General features: G+C 35.5%; 1 non-coding gene across 1 annotated transcript; it reads left to right on the forward strand.

Annotated features, from left to right (window-relative positions):
- The first annotated feature begins 2,469 nt into the window (after nucleotides 1-2,469).
- LOC141715798 (small nucleolar RNA R71) lies at nucleotides 2,470-2,576 on the forward strand. Its single transcript, XR_012572547.1, has one exon. It is a non-coding gene; the product is annotated as a small nucleolar RNA R71 (small nucleolar RNA).
- The last annotated feature ends 5,003 nt before the right edge of the window (nucleotides 2,577-7,579 follow it).

A 7,579-nucleotide genomic window follows, 5' to 3' on the forward strand; every position in this document is an offset into this window, starting at 1 on the left:
ACTATTTGGAGTAAGAAACAATTATGTAAGGTTAAAGGGTCATTTGGTATAGTATTCGCGAAAGCTTCGCCTTAAAATTCGTAACGGTTAATTTATTAAAAATGGTGGAGCCGAGGGTACTCGAGCGACTTATGTGAATCGTTTAGCGCAAAAGCGAACGTTAGGGTCTAATTGGTTAAAGACTAGTTTCTTAAGCGACCATGGTTTAATTCCAACTTATATGTTGTTTATAAGTTATGAGACTCGCTCCAGGCCTTTTACCACACCCAGTCGCTTAGGAAAGTTTTCTACCCGTTATACTGTTGTTGTGATGTAAATATATTGATGCATTATCTTGAGATAAGTGCATGACTGTTATTAGCAAATCTTGCGATATATTGGAGCATGTTGATATGGTATATATATACATGTTGTGAAATATTGATATTCTATTATCAATTCAAATGCTTATAAACTGCATAATACCTATGCTAGAGATAAGCAGTAGTTGCGTATACCCTTAGTATAGGGGACCCAAAGGTGAACATTTTTCTAAACCGGAAGTCGATGTTCCCGAATATGATATATGTATATATTTACATATATATATAGTTTTCTATAACTATTAATCGGATAAGGTATATCCGATAGTTTTGAATAATAATCAAACTTATTTTCGATTATTCAAATAAAGGTCATACTTTCGTATAAGTATATATTTTATTATTTATTATTCATTTCAAGTATGAGTTTTAAAACTTCTACTTCAATTATTTTTATAAAGATTATTCTTATGGTAATATTATTTAAATAATAATATTCAGATATTTTCTAATATATCGGGACTGATTTATTTTATTAAATCAGCATTACTCCAAACATTCTTAAAAATGTTTTCAAGTGTTCCAAATGGTTTTAAAAGTTAGAGCGGATCCCAAAACTCGTTTTTAAGTTTAAGATCTTCCTTTCGAAGGGGACTTGAATATTCGCTCAAAAATCTAAGGGATCCGGCTCTGTGGTGTATTTTATATTCGCAACGAGGTTGCTGTTTTGAGAAAACAATTTGATTACTTGCTCAATGTTCGGGAAGTAAGTCCATCTAATTGAGTCGGCATAAGCAACAGGCCGGGGTACGGTCTATGAAGGTGTAAGAGGCTGGGTGACAGTCCATCCACGCGTGAGTGGCCGGGTAACGGTCTAGCGCGAGGTCCTAATGAGGCCATGGTGATGACCGATGAGGAATTCATCCATCTACAGTAGAAAAGGTTACTTAATGGGTATCTTTTCCTGATCAACGAGATATCGAGTTTATGCCAAATTTCTCTTCTTTCCAAATTCAGTGGATATTACAACTCTGTTCATATTTTACATGACAGAGGTTTTCAGGAAATGTAAGAGAGATATATATGGGTATATATATCGGGACTTAATGAAGTATCTCGTAACTTCATTTCTTTCAAATGATAATTCAAAGATTGAACCTACTCTAGTCTTATCTTGTAGTCTCATCAATGTAATGAACTTTTGAAATTGATTATATCTTGAACGGTGGTAGTTCAAGTCGTATTCGTGAAAATATATAATATATTGGAGTATCTAGTAACTTCATCTTTTTAACTTATATCTAGTAAATGATTTTTTTTGCCAGATATCTGGTAAATGATTATCTTATGCATGACAAGATTTTCAGAAAAACGTTGAGACAAGGTTAGATATATGAGATCACCTTGCAACGATATTTTTATACAGTTATAAACTGGAACTCTGTGTATATTATGCATGGAAGAGGACTTCCAAGATTTTGAAAAGTATATATACATATATACTAAATATTTTACGACTTGATCGCGTTAAGATATCAAACTTGGTTCATATCTGCTTGACCAAGACTCTTCATGAGTATTATGATGGGAACGCTCATAAATTGTTAATCATTATACATATTATTTTGGTGGGCTTGTTACTCACCCTCGCTTTCTTCTTTCATCACACAATAACAGATAGACATAATGAACAAGACTAAGCTCCCAATTCGCAAGCGGATAGGAAACGTTCAGCAGTTTCCTGTAGGCGTGGATGACGCTGTAGCTGAGGTAGGAGCTACCAATAGGCTAGGCTTTCAACTTTTGATGTACCAGACTTATGTATCTTTATGAATTGTAATAATGGCAAATAAATGTAAATTTATTCAGAAACCCTTTTGAGGTATAATGACTTATAATTGTGGAGTAAAATGACTTGTGGTATTTTGGTATTCATCTTTGAGACTATAACTTGTGGTGTGTGTATTTATTATGGGGTCATAGTATGCAATAGTTGGTTGTATATTAAGATTGGGTGTTATTAAGGGAAATGGAACTCATGAAAACCCGGATCCTTGATCCCAGATTTGGGGGTGTTACAAAGGTGCCTCCAGAAGCTGCATCGAGCATGGGTCGAGATTGGACCCCCAAACCATTGTTGAAACCAGTGATCACCATCCAGTCAGGCATACCATGATGTGGACACTTTCTCAACCTCTCCTTGTAGCACTCCCAAGCTTCGCACATAGATTCTCCTGGTTGCTGCGCAAACTGAGTAAGAGCACTCCTCATAACTGCAGTTTTGGCCATTAGATAGAACTTTACCAGAAACTTTTGCGCAAGATCTTCCCAAGTAGTGATGGACCCAGCTGGTAAAGAATGTAACCAGTCCTTAGCTTTGTCCCTCAGAGAGAATGGGAAAAGCCTCAACTTGATAGCCTCATCAGTGACACCATTATATTTGAAAGTACTACAGATCTCGACAAAATTCCTGATATGCATGTTGGGATCTTCAATCGCAGCCCCTCCGAAAGAAATAGAGTCCTGCACCATCTAAATAGTGCCCATCTTGATTTTAAAATTATTGGACTCAATAGCCGGATGGATGATGCTTTACTGAATGTCATCAATTTTAGGCCGAGAAAAGTCCATAAGAGCTGGATCAGCTTGAACTAGACGATCACCTATTGTTTCAAGTTCTTTCTTTTCAATCTCTTTATCCGAATCTTCAAAAACTATCTTCTCCGGAGAGTCAAGAGCTTTATCTGTTTCCTCAGCTTTATCCAGATTTCTCTTGCGAGTGTGAGAACGTGTTTGCATAAACGCTCGCTAGAGTACCTGAAACAAAACTGAAAGCAGTAAGTAACAAGTCTTAATCAATGAATCCTAATGACCACTGATGGCAAGTACATAAACTAAACAAATTAACACCGAGTCCCTGGCAGCGGTGCCAAAAACTTGTTAGGCATAAAACATGCGCTAAATAAATCACGCAAGTATACACGTTCGCAAGTAATATATAATGATTTCTAGTTCATTCCCATAGAGACTCTGATTAATTATATTTAATTAACACTTACTCACCAATGTATGATTATTCGTCAATGCCAAGATAATAACACACATGAGATCCTAACTTCATTACTACTTCATTTAATAGTTATTGTCATTAACCTTAGCATGTAATGGTGATGATATTAATCGAACAACACGAAACTGATAAACGCCAATTTTCGTTGTACGAATACCATTCTACCAAGCATCCACAATTAAGATAAAAGTTGAGTAGGCATCAATTATGTTGAGACCATATATGTCTATAGAATTTGACAATATAACGATTTAAGCGCAAGTTATTCATGATGATTACACAGGGCAAGTAAAATGGTTAGAGTTACCCACTAATCATGCATACAATACATGAACCTATGCTAGCATGGCAAGTTCTAAATCTCAAGATTCACTGTCACTTCATAAGAGATTAACAGGCTATCTTACATGTTCGCAACGCATATAAGACGAATAAGCACAATCTATACTAGATATCATACAATCACCACATACCAAGGTATTAAATAATTAACTAAATAAATCCATAGTAAATCCGCTAGAATCTCATGATCACGATTAGCCCATAATAGAATTCATCGTCACCATGGGTTCATATGAAAGCATGGTAATAACACAACAATATAAGGCTAATAAAAATACTTAATAAATAATTAAGTACGTCACAAGAGTATTAAGGTTCAAAGCATAAAGAAAACTAGCATCCACAATTACAACAAATTAAAAGAATCACAAAATAAACGTATGCTTCCTTTTCTTCATTGTTACGTGCTAAAACAGTCTTCTCAATCTTCTTGTCGTTGCTCTTGATTTCTTGATGAAGAAAACGTCTTCCCATAAGGTTTATATAGTAGCCCAAGAGAACCAGCGACAACAGAAGCCCAATCGTACTCGAATTATAAAATCCAGATTCTAAATATCCGTCCACAGGCGGTCGCTTGCATCCTCCACGCGGCCGCCTGCTCCTAGCGCGCGGTCGCCTGCAACCTTTCTGGAAAATTCCTTATTTTGCTTCTGCTTTTACTGATTTCTTCGCTCATCACCCCTAGACTGATTCCAAGCACTTCCTTAAGCTTTATTTGATGAAAACCACCTATTTAAGCAAGTTACAACCTGAAATGCAAAAACACTAGAAAACGCGTCAAATACACAAAATACTTAAGTCCAAGACACCAATTCAAGCCGTTTTGAGACACTCTAAGTGGTATAAAATGCCACTTATGAATAGTGAATATATTTCAACTCAGTCACAGTCTTCATCAAGAGTTGCTGCAATGTAAAGCTTTTCACTTTGCCATCTCTCAAGAAGTACAACATCTCTTCTCTGACATCACCAAGATTAATCTTCCTATATACAATCTTTACAGCTTCAACCATCTCAAGATGTGAAGGAGTAACTCTTTCACCAAGATTGTCAGTCAGAATATCTGTGTCCAGTAAATCAGACCTCAGAGTTTCCATTCTAGAATGACCAATACCTCCTATAGTACGAGTTTGATAAGCTTTAGCTTTTCATTATGTTCCACCCAAGAAAGTTTCTTAATGGACTTATCAATATTCTCCTGTTCTAAAATAGAATCCCTTAGTCCTGCTGACACAAATTCAATATGCTTGAATCCTTTAGTATAACTAAATGAATAAACATCTTTCCATCTTTTATCCTTCTTGCTGAGAGGAGCATGCCCTGTAGATATATCAGAATCTTCCCTCTTATTTTCTATGTAACGCCCCCAAATTCGGGGTTAGGAATCTGGGTCGTCACGCCATCCTTCACTCATGTGTAACCTGGTATTAATTCAATAAATCAACAGACCCCAATCTCATACTCACACACACAAGTTATAGCCTTAGAAATGACGTACAAAATGTAATCTTCTTTTATTACACTCCAAGACAGGATCTTAAACAATTATTTATAACCTCTACATGAAGTTACAATAATTATGACTGATATCTTATACCTAGCTGATACTCTAGCACACTTGAGACAAAGCTGCCAAGGATCCTCCCCATGACTGCAAGCAACTAAGTCCCACACCGGCATACTGGTTATCTGTTGTGTTGTGTCATTTAAAAGAAAGCAAGTGTGAGCTATAATGCTCAGCATAAATAATGTATAGTATGAACATGTCCGTATAATAACATCATATATTATATATATGTTTTATTCAAAAATAGTTTTCCTTGGTGTCCCACACCTTCTTACGAAAACAATTCTTTAAGGGGGTTTTTATAACCTGCGAATACCTTAATAGTAATCCCAGCACCTAGGCTTGGGTTACGGTATTGCATATCAATTCCAATTGGAAGAGTTTGGACATCTCACAGGAGCCACCACATACGATAATCAGTCGTACTACGGAAGTAACCTTCTTTACTAGTAAAAGGACGAATACCATCATTTCTCGGGTATCACCCTGGCCGCATTCGGGCTATGTGTCCCATTTTCGGGTATGCACATACTTCACAAGTTCCTGAGTACACAGAGTACATTCGCCTGCGGTACCTTTGGTAGCCCATCTAGCAAACGTAGTACCAGAGTCTACCCCTCCATTGTCCTTCAACAGAATTCTATCAATCTCGAGAACTCGAACCACATCGAAGTTCCCCAAGCATTTTGCTTGTTGATAGAGATAGTTTATCTTTTTAAAATATAAGTGTATATATATGTATATACGTACTTCCAAGAATTTCGGAGGAAGTACTAGGGATGTGAGTTGACCGTTGTCAACAGATAATTAATAAGGGGAAAACTTTCTTCTCGAAACTATATTCAATATAACAATAAGTCGGGATAATATTCACCGAAGATCTGAAATTATTCGAATGATATTTCTGAATCAAAAAGTATATCAGGATATATGATCTTTAAATCAATAACAATCCTTAAATAAATAATCATTAATTAAATAGTAGTCTATAAATAATTAAATGATAATTGATATTAATCATACCTCGAACGAATTATTCTCTAAAAGATTTATTTAAATAATATTCCTCAACTCGTTTGTGTTTACATAATTAATAATCTATAATGATTAATCAGGTTTGAATAAATAAACGTTGAAGTATACTACTCCTATAATAAAGGAATACGTATATAATATTTATTATCCGAATCAATAAAATATAGTTGAGGGAATATGCTCATTGGGAAATCGTTTTAAAAGTTCGAGGTGTTTTAATGTTTCGTAAGTGGACGATGAGTCCCTTTAAAACGTACTACTATGGACTTATATCCGTCCTATAATATCTCCGGAATGATTCCCGAGTTTTATCTTTATAAAATAAAACTGACCGACTCTCGGTCTTACGACTTATACATCACGCTCTACTGTAGCGTTAATATTCTTAATTAAAACACCTTCGGGTTTTCATCAACTTTTACTGACCGATCCTCGGTCTAAAATATATACACGCCACGCTACTCGCTGGCGTCAACATTCTCAATTATAAACTCCTCCGGAATACTTCCGGGTTTTTATAAGCTTACACCGACCGGCTCTCGGTCTAAATATAATATTTTGAACTCGGTATGAACATATACTAGAAATTATCAATAATTGAGTAATGTAATACATCTCAAAACTTCGTAAAACAGTTTAAAGCAATCTCATGCATATATCACGATTTTGTAAAATATTCACCACACAACATTTCTTAAAAGGTAGGGTTTGAAAACTTGCCTGGGTATCTCGAGGTGGAGGATGCTCTAGGTTCCGCTCGGAAATCTATGTCCACAAAAACAATTCATCTCGTTAGGTCCCGTTCTAATTTACGGCGACTCGCACTCATGCGCTATTTATTATGCACTCTCTCTACTTATACTACCCTTATTATTCCTTTAAGTCCTTATTCACATCATGATCGCTTCATTTTTCTAAGTATCCTAGGTTCATTCTCTTTATCGTTGTCGGCTCCACTTATGGATTCTTACGGTTTCTACTCGTGCGGTCTCGACTCCGATATTTTTATAAAATTGATAAATCATTATTTTTACTTGAAATTTTTATGGCAGTTAGGAAACTCAATATTTTACTCTCTGTAGAAATTTCATGATTTATGAGCACTTTTAAGTCAATTTTTTTATATTTTCAAAGTTCATGATTTGTAGCAGTTTTTGTCGCGTAAATCAGTCTTACTAAAACGACCATAACTTTTGATCCGTAAATCGGAATCAAGCGATTCAAGCACCTAAATGATCCTTATAACATTGGCTATTATAATAA

The sequence above is a fragment of the Apium graveolens genome, chromosome 3 (assembly GCF_009905375.1).
Source record: "Apium graveolens cultivar Ventura chromosome 3, ASM990537v1, whole genome shotgun sequence".
NCBI lineage: Eukaryota > Viridiplantae > Streptophyta > Magnoliopsida > Apiales > Apiaceae > Apium > Apium graveolens.